General features: G+C 49.4%; 1 long non-coding RNA gene across 1 annotated transcript in view; it reads right to left on the bottom strand.

Moving 5' to 3' along the window:
* Positions 1-15152, bottom strand: part of LOC309552212 — a 603675-nt gene that overhangs the window by 70131 nt on the left and 518392 nt on the right. The window lies entirely within an intron of this gene.

Below are 15152 nucleotides of genomic sequence, written 5' to 3'. Positions count from 1 at the left end.
AAAAAAGCCCTGAGTAGATCCAAGACTGAGAACTGTAGGACTCCTGACACTGTTGTACTGTGAAAGTCACTGAATACTTTCCCCCGCCTGGCACAGCTTGAGGTAGTATGTAGTAGAACTCTGTATAGCTGTCACTTTAACTGGCACGTTCTCTGTACAATTCTGGGCCCAAACTGCAGGGTCCACTGACTCTGTACCCCCTCTGTAGCTTCAGGGTCCTCAACCTAGGTACCCCCTTTACAGCTAGCTGACATTGGATCCCAGAACCTCTTCCGGAGCGGTCTCCTTTAACTTCAGGTGTGTTGCAGAGTGTGATCACTGGGTGCAGCGGAGTCCATTCAGATCAGACATTGTGGAGTAACAGGAACCGGCTTCTTTATTAGAACATAACACAGAAATCAAAGATGTCACCTCATTGTAATAAGAACAACAGACAGGAAGAGATAACCAACAAGTTCAGTACAGTGTACATGATATTACAACACATCATAGAAATGCATATCATATCACTGAGCATTAGCGACATCTAGTGTCCAATTTATGAACTGCGGTTAAACTGCTAAGCTGAAAGCTGTTGTATCTCCAACAAGGTGAACCCCAGGGGCAATCCTCAGTACTCATGACCTGTGTAGGCTTTCCTGGGACTGGACCCCTCTCTCGCTCACCGCTGGTTCTCGACACACCGGATCCCCTCAGCTCACTCAGCACTCTCTGGACTCTCAGGCGACACCCCGAGACCTCCACCTTCCTCAGACAGGAGGAGAGACAGCCGCACTCTCCTTCCAGGGACTCTGCTCCCGCCAAAGACACCGTGCCACGCGCCTCCCCCAGCTTATACCCACTCCCAGAATCCTTTGCAGCCTAATCTGCCTTCTGGGGTAGTTACAAGCTGGGATGTGTCTCATGATTGGGCTTCCCACACTGCCCTATGAGAAGCCTTTCACAGGAGCCAGTGGGGAGACTTCTCCCCTCAGCAGGCACATCTGGAAGCCCTGACACCCTATCTAACAAATCACAGCCCTGCTGTTAGGCAGACAAGGCCCACTATACCTTTACCTAGCACCTACTTGTAGGGTGCTACACGATAATTTGCATTTTTATTCTCGCGGGCGATTGTGTAGGCGGGGCCACAGTGCACTGCATTGCCCTTTAATGCTCTTAAGATGGCACCGCCAGTGACATTACTACAGTAGTCAGTGCTAAAAATATGCACTGTCACTGTACTAATGACACTGGCAGGGAAGGGGTTAACCTAGGGGTAATTAACCACTTGCCGACCGCCGCACGACTATTTACTGCGGCAGTCAGCCCCGCACAGGAAAAGTGACGTAGTACTACGTCGCACGCCTGCGAGCCTCTAGGGGGCGAGCGCGCGCCGCCGGGGGTGTGCTGAACTCTTGCTGGGTGACATGTTACAAGAGGTTGCGGGAGGTAAATCTCCCGGGAAGGTTAAACTTTAGCTCAGGATCAAGAGCTTACACTTATCCTTATTTATTCTTTGCATCAGAGGCTGCTGTAAATAGAAAAGGTCTAACAATGTAATTGTCCGTTTATTGGATTCCCCCCACAATGGTTTAATTATAACTTACAGGAGCAGTCCAGGAAATGGAAGGCATTAGGTTTGATAGCCTAACAAATGTATTTATCCAAAACGGGACTCAAGGCTAATAAGAAGTGGTCTTAATATTTATTGAGTGCGTCTCTTGCTGCAAAAAAAAAAACAGAAGACATCACAGGAGTCCCCAAGATTAAAAAGAAGCCAGAAGATGAGACGGATGCCACCACACTGGATGAGTCATAACACTGAGCCCCGGTTCCCACTGCTTTTCCAAGGTGGTGGGGCGAGTTCTACCACTACTGTCCCAGGGTGGTGGGGCTAGTCCTATCACTACTGTCCCAGGGTGGTGGGGCTAGTCCTATCACTACTGTCCCAGGGTGGTGGGGCTAGTCCTATCACTACTGTCCCAGGGTGGTGGGGCTAGTCCTATCACTACTGTCCCAGGGTGGTGGGGCTAGTCCTATCACTACTGTCCCAGGGTAGTTAGGCTAGTCCTATCACTACTATCCCAGGGTAGTTAGGCAAGTCCTATCACTACTGTCCCAGGGTGGTGGGGCTAGTCCTATCACTACTGTCCCAGGGTGGTGGGGCTAGTCCTATCACTACTGTCCCAGGGTGGTGGGGCTAGTCCTATCACTACTGTCCCAGGGTGGTGGGGCTAGTCCTATCACTACTGTCCCAGGGTGGTGGGGCTAGTCCTATCACTACTGTCCCAGGGTGGTGGGGCTAGTCCTTTCCCTATTGTCCCAGGGTGGTGGGGCTAGTCCTATCACTACTGTCCACGGGTGGTGGGGCTAGTCCTATCACTATTGTCCCAGGGTGGTGGGGCTAGTCCTATCACTACTGTCCCAGGGTGGTGGGGCTAGTCCTATCACTACTGTCCCAGTGTGGTGGGGCCAGTCCTATCACTACTGTCCCAGGGTGGTGGGGCTAGTCCTATCACTATTGTCCCAGGGTGGTGGGGCTAGTCCTATCACTATTGTCCCAGGGTGGTGGGGCTAGTCCTATCACTACTGTCCCAGGGTGGTGGGGCTAGTCCTATCACTACTGTCCCAGGGTGGTGGGGCTAGTTCTATCACTACTGTCCCAGGGTGGTGGGGCTAGTTCTATCACTACTGTCCCAGGGTGGTGGGGCTAGTTCTATCACTACTGTCCCAGGGTGGTGGGGCTAGTCTTATCACTACTGTCCCAGGGTGGTGGGGCTAATCCTATCACTATTGTTCCAGGGTGGTGGGGCTAGTCCTATCACTACTGTCCCAGGGTGGTGGGGCTAGTCCTATCACTACTGTCCCAGGGTGGTGGGGCTAGTGCTATCACTACTGTCCCAGGGTGGTGGGGCTAGTCCTATCACTACTGTCCCAGGGTGGTGGGGCTAGTCCTATCACTATTGTCCCAAGGTGGTGGGGCTAGTCCTATCACTATTGTTCCAAGGTGGTGGGGCTAGTCCTATCACTATTGTCCCAGGGTGGTGGGGCTAGTCCTATCTTTACTGTCCCAGGGTGGTGGGGCTAGTCCTATCACTACTGTCCCAGGGTGGTGGGGCTAGTCCTATCACTATTGTCCCAGGGTGGTGGGGCTAGTCCTATCACTACTGTCCCAGAGTGGTGGGGCTAGTCCTATCACTACTGTCCCAGGGTGGTGGGGCTAGTCCTATCACTACTGTCCCAGGGTGGTGGGGCTATTCCTATCACTACTGTCCCAGGGTGGTGGGGCTAGTCCTATGACTATTGTCCCAAGGTGGTGGGGCTAGTCCTATCACTATTGTTCCAAGGTGGTGGGGCTAGTCCTATCACTATTGTCCCAGGGTGGTGGGGCTAGTCCTATCTCTACTGTCTCAGGGTGGTGGGGCTAGTCCTATCACTACTGTCCCAGGGTGGTGGGGCTAGTCCTATCACTATTGTCCCAGGGTGGTGGGGCTAGTCCTATCACTACTGTCCCAGGGTGGTGGGGCTAGTCCTATCACTACTGTCCCAGGGTGGTGGGGCTAGTCCTATCACTACTGTCCCAGGGTGGTGGGGCTAGTCTTATCACTATTTTTCCAAGGTGGTGGGGCTAGTCCTATCACTATTGTTCCAAGGTGGTGGGGCTAGTCCTATCACTACTGTCCCAGGGTGGTGGGGCTAGTCCTATCACTATTGTCCCAAGGTGGTGGGGCTAGTCCTATCACTACTGTCCCAGGGTGGTGGGGCTAGTCCTATCACTACTGTCCCAGGGTGGTGGGGCTAGTGCTATCACTACTGTCCCAGGGTGGTGGGGCTAGTCCTATCACTACTGTCCCAGGGTGGTGGGGCTAGTCCTATCACTATTGTCCCAAGGTGGTGGGGCTAGTCCTATCACTATTGTTCCAAGGTGGTGGGGCTAGTCCTATCACTATTGTCCCAGGGTGGTGGGGCTAGTCCTATCTTTACTGTCCCAGGGTGGTGGGGCTAGTCCTATCACTACTGTCCCAGGGTGGTGGGGCTAGTCCTATCACTATTGTCCCAGGGTGGTGGGGCTAGTCCTATCACTACTGTCCCAGAGTGGTGGGGCTAGTCCTATCACTACTGTCCCAGGGTGGTGGGGCTAGTCCTATCACTACTGTCCCAGGGTGGTGGGGCTAGTCCTATCACTACTGTCCCAGGGTGGTGGGGCTAGTCCTATGACTATTGTCCCAAGGTGGTGGGGCTAGTCCTATCACTATTGTTCCAAGGTGGTGGGGCTAGTCCTATCACTATTGTCCCAGGGTGGTGGGGCTAGTCCTATCTCTACTGTCCCAGGGTGGTGGGGCTAGTCCTATCACTACTGTCCCAGGGTGGTGGGGCTAGTCCTATCACTATTGTCCCAGGGTGGTGGGGCTAGTCCTATCACTACTGTCCCAGGGTGGTGGGGCTAGTCCTATCACTACTGTCCCAGGGTGGTGGGGCTAGTCCTATTACTACTGTCCCAGGGTGGTGGGGCTAGTCCTATCACTACTGTCCCAGGGTGGTGGGGCTAGTCCTATCACTACTGTCCCAGGGTGGTGGGGCTAGTCCTATCACTATTGTTCCAAGGTGGTGGGGCTAGTCCTATCACTACTGTCCCAGGGTGGTGGGGCTAGTCCTATCACTACTGTCCCAGGGTGGTGGGGCTAGTCCTATCACTATTGTCCCAAGGTGACGGGGCTAGTCCTATCACTATTGTCCCAAGGTGACGGGGCTAGTCCTATCACTATTGTTCCAGGGTGGTGGGGCTAGTTCTATCACTACTGTCCCAGGGTGGTGGGGCTAGTCCTATCACTACTGTCCCAGGGTGGTGGGGCCAGTCCTATCACTACTGTCCCAGGGTGGTGGGGCCAGTCCTATCACTACTGCCCCAGGGTGGTGGGGCTAGTCCTATCACTACTGTCCCAGGGTGGTGGGGCTAGTCCTATCACTACTGTCCCAGGGTGGTGGGGCTAGTCCTATCACTACTGTCCCAGGGTGGTGGGGCTAGTCCTATCACTACTGTCCCAGGGTGGTGGGGCTAGTCCTATCACTACTTGTGTAGGCGGGCCCCAGTGCACTGCATTGCCTTTTAATTGTTTCAGGCTGCCCTTTAATGCTCTTAAGATGGCACTGCCAGTGACATTACTACAGTAGTCAGGGCTAAAAATATGCACTGTCACTGTACTAATGACACTGGCAGGGAAGGGGTTAACCTAGGGGTATTTAACCACTTGCCGACTGCCGCACGACTATTTACTACGGCCGTCAGCCCCTCACAGGCAAAGTGACGTAGTACTACGTCGCTCGCCTGCGAGCCTCTAGGGGGCGAGCGCACGCCGCCGGGGGTGAGCGCTTCCGCCCCCACTCGTTCACGGACATTCCAGCGCAGTGACCGGCGGCTCCGATGTCCGCCGGTCACTCGCAATCTCCCGCTGGAGAGGGAGAAAGGCAGGCAGCTGATGTAAACAAAGCCGTCTGTCATTCTCCCTGATGTAACTGCAGAGACTATATGATCCTGCTATGTAGGATGGTATGTCTCTGTGGTTACATGAAAAGCCACGCCCCTTTACAATTAGAATCACGCCCCTAGGGACACATTTAACCCCTGCATCTCTAATAAAGTTAACCCCTTCCATGCCAGTGTCATTTTTACAGTAACAGTGCATATGTATAGCACTGATTACTGTAGTAATGTCACTGGTACCCCCAAAAGTGTCAAAAATGTCAGTCAAGGGTCCGATCTGTCCGCCGCAATGTCGCAGTCCCGCAAAAAGAAATCGCAGATCGCCGCCATTACTCGTTAAAAAAAAAAAAAAACAATAAAAATGACAAAAATCTTTCTCTTAGTTAGTAAAGGCAATAACTTTTGCGCAAACCAATCAAAATACGCTTATTGCGATTTTTTTTTACCAAACATATGTAGCAGAAAACAAATTGGCCTAAAATGTTAAAAAATTTGATTTTTACATTTTTTTGGGGGGAATTTCATATAAAAAAATGTGAAAAATATTGTTATTTTTTCAGAATTGTTGCTCTTTTTTTGTTTATAGCGCATGATCAAAAAATCGCACAGGTGATCAAATACCACCAAAAGAAAGCTCTGCTTGTGGGGAAAAAAGGACGTCAATTTCATTTGGGAACAGCGTCGCACGACCGCGCAATTGTCTGTTAAAGTCACGCAGTGCCGAATTGCATAATAGGGCCTGGAAGGGGGTAAAATCTTCCGGGGCTTATGTGGTTAAAGGGTTAAGTGTGAGCATGGGGGGTGTTTTCTAACTGTATGGGGGAGGGACTTGTGAAATGATCACAGAGAACTGTATTCCTATATAGAAGGATCCCAGGAGCTCTGTGATCATTTCAGAGAGAACGGTCAGCTGTGTTTCCATCAGCAGACCGTCATTCTCTATCAGTGGGGAGCCATCGCGGGTGCGCAGCGGCAATCGCGCCTGCCGGCCCCCGTGGATCGGCATCCCTGATGCCTAGTGGGGGCGGGAGTGCACCGTTCCGGCGAGTCGCCGTACAGGTATGGCGGTTCGCGCAGCCGAGCCGGCCTGCCGCAGTATGCCTGCAGCGGGCGGTCGGCAAGTGGTTAAAAGAGCCAAGGCCACATCCATCAATCAAACAGAGGGGAACCCAAGGGCAGGCCGAGTTGATAAGAGGAAATGAGGATAAACGGGAGCAAGTTTCATAGACTAGTTGAAGATCCTCCAGCAACTATCTGCCACTACTCCTTCCTTTACATAGGTGTTTGGTGCCAGTTCTGGAATTGGATGGGCACAAACCTGCGCCTACATGAGCAGACGCCCATGCAACACACCTGCATGCGTTTATTCACGCAAATGAGTGCAGGCAAATTCCTACCTGCTTCTGTTCTGAAGAAATAGCTGTTTGTTTCACCAACTCCCGGGAAAGTTCTGTACACCAGTTGTGTACAGAATGCCTCAAATTACATTTTTTAGCTAATTACTGATTGAACAGGGAAAGTCATTTTTATATTTCAATATTTTTATTAAAGTTTTCATATCATAACATAGCATGCATACAGTGCCTTGCGAAAGTATTCGGCCCCCTTGAACTTTGCGACCTTTTGCCACATTTCAGGCTTCAAACATAAAGATATAAAACTGTAATTTTTTGTGAAGAATCAACTACAAGTGGGACACAATCATGAAGTGGAAAGAAATTTATTGGATATTTCAAACTTTTTTAACAAATAAAAAACTGAAAAATTGGGCGTTCAAAATTATTCAGCCCCCTTAAGTTAATACTTTGTAGCGCCACCTTTTGCTGCGATTACAGCTGTAAGTCGCTTGGGGTATGTCTCTATCAGTTTTGCACATCGAGAGACTGAAATTTTTGCCCATTCCTCCTTGCAAAACAGCTCGAGCTCAGTGAGGTTGGATGGAGAGCGTTTGTGAGCAGCAGTTTTCAGTTCTTTCCACAGATTCTCGATTGGATTCAGGTCTGGACTTTGACTTGGCCATTCTAACACCTGGATATGTTTATTTGTGAACCATTCCATTGTAGATTTTGCTTTATGTTTTGGATCATTGTCTTGTTGGAAGACAAATCTCCGTCCCAGTCTCAGGTCTTTTGCAGACTCCATCAGGTTTTCTTCCAGAATGGTCCTGTATTTGGCTCCATCCATCTTCCCATCAATTTTAACCATCTTCCCTGTCCCTGCTGAAGAAAAGCAGCCCAAACCATGATGCTGCCACCACCATATTTCACAGTGGGGATGGTGTGTTCAGGGTGATGAGCTGTGTTGCTTTTACGCCAAACATAATGTTTTGCATTGTTGCCAAAAAGTTTGATTTTGGTTTCATCTGACCAGAGCCCCTTCTTCCACATGTTTGGTGTGTCCCAGGTGGCTTGTGGCAAACTTTAAACGACACTTTTTATGGATATCTTTAAGAAATGGCTTTCTTCTTGCCACTCTTCCATAAAGGGCAGATTTGTGCAGTATACGACTGATTGTTGTCCTATGGACAGAGTCTCCCACCTCAGCTGTAGATCTCTGCAGTTCATCCAGAGTGATCATGGGCCTCTTGGCTGCATCTCTGATCAGTCTTCTCCTTGTATGAGCTGAAAGTTTAGAGGGACGGCCAGGTCTTCGTAGATTTGCAGTGGTCTGATACTCCTTCCATTTCAATATTATCGCTTGCACAGTGCTCCTTGGGATGTTTAAAGCTTGGGAAATCTTTTTGTATCCAAATCCGGCTTTAAACTTCTCCACAACAGTATCTCGGACCTGCCTGGTGTGTTCCTTGTTCTTCATGATGCTCTCTGTGCTTTAAACGGACCTCTGAGACTATCACAGTGCAGGTGCATTTATACGGAGACTTGATTACACACAGGTGGATTCTATTTATCATCATTAGTCATTTAGGTCAACATTGGATCATTCAGAGATCCTCACTGAACTTCTGGAGAGAGTTTGCTGCACTGAAAGTAAAGGGACTGAATAATTTTGCACGCCCAATTTTTCAGTTTTTTATTTGTTAACAAAGTTTGAAATATCCAATAAATTTCGTTCCACTTCATGATTGTGTCCCACTTGTTGTTGATTCTTCACAAAAAATGTGTCGCAAAGTTCAAGGGGGGCGAATACTTTCGCAAATCACTGTATAAGCAATATGAATCAAGCTGAAAAAGGCATATGAACCATAACATCGGTAAAACCAATTACCTTCAAAGGAAATTCATTTTTAATAATCTTATGTTATATACTGTAAATATCTTATATAGTCTATTTTTACACTTTTTTTTTTTTACCTCTTGCCGACCGCCCGCCGCATATATACTGCAGAAAGCTGGCTCAGCTGCGCGAATCGCCGTACCTGTACAGTGGTTCATGGGAGCGCTCCTGGGGGGCCAATAGCCAGCGGGTATGCTGATCCACAGGGTCGACAGCCATGATTGCTGCCGGGCACCCGCGATCGCTCCCGGCTGAGAGAGAAGGACGGTTAGTTGTTGTAAACACAGCCGACCGTTCTTCACCCTGGAATGATCACACATTATATATATATATATATATATATATATATATATATATACTGTATATATAGATATATATTCTATATATAGAAGGTGATTTTTATATATACAAGGATCACATCCTTCTATATAGAAACACAGGTTTCTGTGTTCATTAGACAAGTCCATCCCCCATACAGTTAGAAAACACCTTCTAGGCTCACATTTAACCCATTGATCACCCCTGGGTTAACCTCTTCCCTGCCAGTGTCATTATTACAGTAACAGTGCACATTTTTAGCACTGTTTACTGTAGTAATGTCACTGGTCCCCCCAAAAGTGTCATAAATGTCAGTTAGGGGTCCGATCTGTCCGCCGCAATGTCGCAGTCCCACTATACTTCGCAGATCGCCGCCATTACTAGTAATAAAAAATAAAAATGAGATAAATCTTTCCCGTAGTTAGTAGACGCGATGACTTTTGCGCAAACCAATGAAAATACGCTTATTGGGATTTTTTTTACCAAAAATATGTAGCAGAATACAAATTGGCCTACAAAGATTCTGAAATTTTTTTTTTTTTTTTGGGAATGTTATATAGCAGAAAGTGAAAAATATATATATATTTTTTTCAAACTTGTTGCTTTTATAGTGTATAGCGCAATAAATGAAAATCGCACAGGTGATGAAATACCACCAAAAGAAAGCTCTATTTGTGCGAAAAAAAGGTCATCAATTTTATTTGGGTACAGCGTCGCACGACCGCGCAATTGTCATTTAAAGTAATGCAGTGCCGAATCGCAAAATAGGGCCTGGTCATTAAGGGGGCAAATCCTTCCGATCTTAAAGTAGTTAAGGGGGGAAATCTTCTGGTCCAGAAGCGGGTAAAGTAACGCAGTTCTGAATAGCAAGATATAGGCTGGTCATGAAGTCGGGGGGGGGGTAAAAACTTTTCGGAGCTGAAGTGGATAATGCGCAACAAAGGCGCGAAGCCCAATTCCCGAAAAGGCGCAGTCTCTTCTATGTCACGCGTTGGGTAACCCATTCCAATATATAGGTGTCGCAAAAAAAAAAACTTTTCAAACTTGTCGCTATTTTTTTGTTTATAGAGCAAAAAATAAAAAATCGCAGAGGTGATCAAATACCACCAAAAGAAAGCTCTATTTGTGGGGGGAAAAGGACATCAATTTTATTTGGGTACAGCGTCGCATGACCGTGCAATTGTCCATTAAATTAACGCAGTGCCGAATCAGAAAAAATGGCCTGGTCATTAAGGAGGAAAATCTTCCGGTCCAGAAGTGGTTAACAAAAGTGAAATTCCCCCACTAAGAAAAACTATTGCTGTGACTGCTTAACCACTTGCAGCGGAATCACATACCTGGTACATTATTTCACTTTAAGTGGTTGTAGCGGGCTGATTTGCAGCTGCAGGCATCACCCCGGTACCATTTTTAGGAGCCGGCAGTTGGCTTTCTTGTAATAGAAATCGCAGCAGCTAACTGGCCAAGTGATTGCTATTACAAGCAGCGGGAGGGAATGTCTCCTCCCACCATCTTTCTCAGGCTCTCCCATCCCACCGGGAGACCCGAGCTACTAGCCGGCACATCCACCGGCTGGCCGGAGACCCATACTTAGCTGGAATCGGCTTTGATTGGGTCTCCGCTATAGTAATCCAGAAGCAATGACATGACATCACTTCTGGTTTACCTGGATGTCAATGGCGGCATTCTTTGACAATGGAAAGTATTCAAAAATGCCGATCTTAGCGTTTTGAATGCTTCCAAGTGCAAAGGAGGGATTTGGGGTCTTACAGACCCCCGATCCCTCCATAAAGAGTACCTGTCACTGCCTATTATTGTCAGAGATCTTTACATTCCTTGTGACAGCAATAAAAGTGATTAAAAAAAATTAAAGCAACAGTGTAAAAATAAATAAAATACAATAAATTAATAATTAAAAAAAAAGAAAGGAAAGTGCCCCTGTCCCCACGTGCTAGTGCGCAAAGGCGAACGTATGTATCGGTCCCGCATGCACGCAAACAGCAATCGTCCCACAAACGTGAGGTATAGCTGCAAACGTCAGATCATGGGCATTAATTCTTGCACCAGGCCTCCTCTGTAAATCTAAAGTGGTAACCTGTAAAGGCTTTTGTAGTGTTGCATGGCCAGCCCGACCATGGGACCCAGGCGGCACTAGAGAGGGGCGGCCCCCGGCCGCCTCTTCTCTTCTTTGGCTATCGGTAAAAAAAAAAAAAAGGTGACCCGCGGCCGGCCTGACATGCACACTGCGCATGCGCCGCCGCTCGGCAAAGCCCGTAAACGTTCGGCTATTTCCGGGAATAGCCGAACATGTATTAGCTTTCCCGAGCGGCGGCGCATGCGCAGTGTGCATGTCAGGCCGGCCGCGGACGTGTTGACGTGTGGCGTCGGGCGGCGCCATTTTTAAATCCTGAGGCGCCTTTACAAAGGTAAGTGAGGCTGCTCCACACACACTGAAGCCACACTACCTGCCAATCTGCCATTATACGGGGCTGCAGGCATACTACAGAAGATAGAGTGCTGCAGGCATTGTACATGCCCACAACACTGCATCTCCTGTAGTATGCCCGCAGCCCAGCATTCTCCTGTACCATACCCCCAGCCCTGCATTCACATGCACCATGCCCGCATTCTCCTGTACTATGCCCGCAGACCCTGCATTTTCCTGTACTATGCCCACAGACCCTGCATTCTCCTGTACCATGCCCGCAGCCCTGCAGGGCACTGTGGCACTATAGACAGTAGAAAGCCTGGTGTGCTCATCTGCCCAGTGTCTACTGCTCTGTCCTGCTCCTGCTGTCACTCCGTACACACTCACACTCCTCTGACTGCTTTCATAGTCCTATAGAATGTGGGGCCTTTTGGAGGGCGTGAATTTTCTTTTTTTTTTGGGGGGGGGGGGGGCAGCATTTCATTCTCGGACCCAGGCAGCACAATGTCTTGGGCCAGCCCTGCGGCGGATAGTAAAGTTTACTGTTCTTTAGATTTTTGGATAGCTAAACTATGGCCAGTAGGAGTGGAAATACCCCAATGTCAGTAAAAAATGTCAGTGGTTAGTAAGAGGAGAAATAGTGCCTAATCATTGGTGTCAGTGGAAGGAATAGTGTTCCATCATTGGTATCAGTGGGAGGAATAGTGCCCCATCATTGGTATCAGTGGGAGGAATAGTGCCCCATCATTGGTGTCAGTGGGAAGAATAGTGCCCCATCATTGGTGTCAGTGGGAGGAATAGTGCCCCATCATTGGTGTCAGTGGAAGGAATAGTGCCCCATCATTGGTGTCAGTGGGAAGAATAGTGCCCCATCATTGGTGTCAGTGGGAAGAATAGTGCCCCATCATTGGTGTTAGAGGCAGGAATAGCATCTGATCATTGGTGTCAGTGGGAGGAATAGTGCCCCCTCATTGGTGTCAGTGGGAGGAATAGTGCCCCATCATTGGTGTCAGTGGCAGGAATAGCATCTCATCATTGGTGTCAGTGGGAGGAATAGTGCCCCATCATTTCTGTCAGTGGGAGGAATAGTGCCCCATCATTGGTGTCAGTGGGAGGAATAGTGCCCCATCATTGGTGTCAGTGGGAGGAATAGTGCCCCATCATTGGTGTCAGTGGGAGGAATAGTGCCCCATGATTGGTGTCAGTGGGAGGAATAGTGCCCCATCATTGGTGTCAGTGAGAGGAATAGTGCCCCATCATTGGTGTCAGTGGGTGGAATAGTGCCCCATCATTGGTGTCAGTGGGAGGAATAGTGCCCCATCATTGGTGTCAGTGGGTGGAATAGTGCCCCATCATTGGTGTCAGTGGGAGGAATAGTGCCCCATCATTGGTGTCAGTGGGTGGAATAGTGCCCCATCATTGGTGTCAGTGGGAAGAATAGTGCCCCATCATTGGTGTCAGTGGGAAGAATAGTGCCCCATCATTGGTGTTAGAGGCAGGAATAGCATCTGATCATTGGTGTCAGTGGGAGGAGTAGTGCCCCATCATTGGTGTCAGTGGGAGGAATAGTGCCCCCTCATTGGTGTCAGTGGGAGGAATAGTGCCCCATCATTGGTGTTAGAGGCAGGAATAGCATCTGATCATTGGTATCAGTGGGAGGAGTAGTGCCCCATCATTGGTGTCAGTGGGAGGAATAGTGCCCCCTCATTGGTGTCAGTGGGAGGAATAGTGCCCCATCATTGGTATCAGTGGGAAAAATAATGCCTTATCGATGTCAGTAGGAGGAATAATGCCCCAGGGGCTGGGTAAAGGCAAGCAAAGGGCCGCATCCGCAGTTTGAAGACCCCTGGTCTAGAGAATAATTGTTTTTTGGAGGTGTCTGGTTGTCACTCCTGCCCTGTCTGAGTCCATGTGACGAGGATTGGTGTGCTGAACTCTTGCTGGGTGACATGTTACAAGAGGTTGCGGGAGGTAAATCTCCCGGGAAGGTTAAACTTTAGCTCAGGATCAAGAGCTTACACTTATCCTTATTTATTCTTTGCATCAGAGGCTGCTGTAAATAGAAAAGGTCTAACAATGTAATTGTCCGTTTATTGGATTCCCCCCACAATGGTTTAATTATAACTTACAGGAGCAGTCCAGGAAATGGAAGGCATTAGGTTTGATAGGCTAACAAATGTATTTATCCAAAACGGGACCCAAGGCTAATAAGAAGTGGTCTTTATGTTTATCGAGTGCGTCTCTTGCTGCAAAAAAAAAAGACATCACAGGAGTCCCCAAAATTAAAAAAAAGCCAGAAGATGACAGAGGCCCCCACACTGGATGAATCATAACACTGAGCCCCGGTTCCCACTGCTGCGACTTTGCATTTACTTGCGACACAAAATTGCATGACAATCGAAAACCCATTTATTTTAATTGCTGCCTTCCAATCAATGTGACTCAGCGACTTTTAAAAGATTCCTGCACTACTCTGATGCATCTTTCATACGACTTGATTACCATGGACTCCTCAAGTCGCGGTAAAGTTACACTGCATAGTCCCACTGGAAATCGCACAACAATGAAGTTGCAGCAGCATGAACCGAGCCTTCAGCTCACCCAACTGCCTAGGTTTTAACAATACTGTATTGCAGGTTTTAAGTCCTTGTTTATGCCCGCCAGTTTTGATAAGCCCAACTGTACAAAGTGATAGTGACTTTTTGCCATGTAGGCAAAACCATGAAACTCTTGGAGCTCTATGTGCCCACCTTGGGAAGGGCAATCACATTTGTGATTGGGGCCAGTTCTACCACTGCTGTCGCAGGGTGGTTGGGCCAGTTCTACCACTGCTGTCGCAGGGTGGTTGGGCCAGTTCTACCACTGCTGTCGCAGGGTGGTGGGGCCAGTTCTACCACTGCTGTCGCAGGGTGGTGGGGCCAGTTCTACCACTGCTGTCGCAGGGTGGTGGGGCCAGTTCTACCACTGCTGTCACGGGGTGGTGAGGCCAGTTCTACCACTGCTGTCGCAGGGTGGTGGGGCCAGTTCTACCACTGCTGTCACGGGGTGGTGAGGCCAGTTCCACCACTGCTGTCCCGGGGTGGTGAGGCCAGTTCTACCACTGCTGTCCCGGGGTGGTGAGGGCAGTTCTACCACTGCAGTCCTGGGTGGTGGGGCCAGTTCTACCACTGCTGTCCTGGGTGGTGGGGCCAGTTCTACCACTGCTCTCCCGGGGTGGTGGGGCCAGTTCTACCACTGCTGTCACGGCGTGGTGGGGCCAGTTCTACCACTGCTGTCGCAGGGTGGTGGGGCCAGTTCTACCACTGCTGTCACGGGGTGGTGAGGCTAGTTCCACCACTGCTGTCCCGGGGTGGTGAGGCCAGTTCTACCACTGCAGTCCTGGGTGGTGGGGCCAGTTCTACCACTGCTGTCCCAGGGTGGTGGGGCCAGTTCTACCACTGCTGTCCCGGGGTGGTGAGGCCAGTTCTACCACTGCTGTCCTGGGTGGTGGGGCCAGTTCTACCACTGCTATTGCAGGGTGGTGAGACGGCTCTACCACTGCTGTCCTGGGGGGTTGGTGGGACCAATTCTATCACTGCTGTCCCGGGGTGGTGGGGCCAGCTCTACCACTGCTGTCCCAGGGTGGTGGGGCCAATTCTACCACTGCTGTCCCGAGGTGGTGGGACCAGTCCTATCACTACTGTCCCAGGGTGGCGGGGCCAGTCCTAT

Source organism: Pelophylax lessonae, assembly GCF_965119305.1.
Source record: "Pelophylax lessonae genome assembly, chromosome: 4".
In the NCBI taxonomy this organism is placed as follows: Eukaryota; Metazoa; Chordata; class Amphibia; order Anura; family Ranidae; genus Pelophylax; species Pelophylax lessonae.
This window is presented reverse-complemented; position numbering and strand designations above follow the sequence as displayed.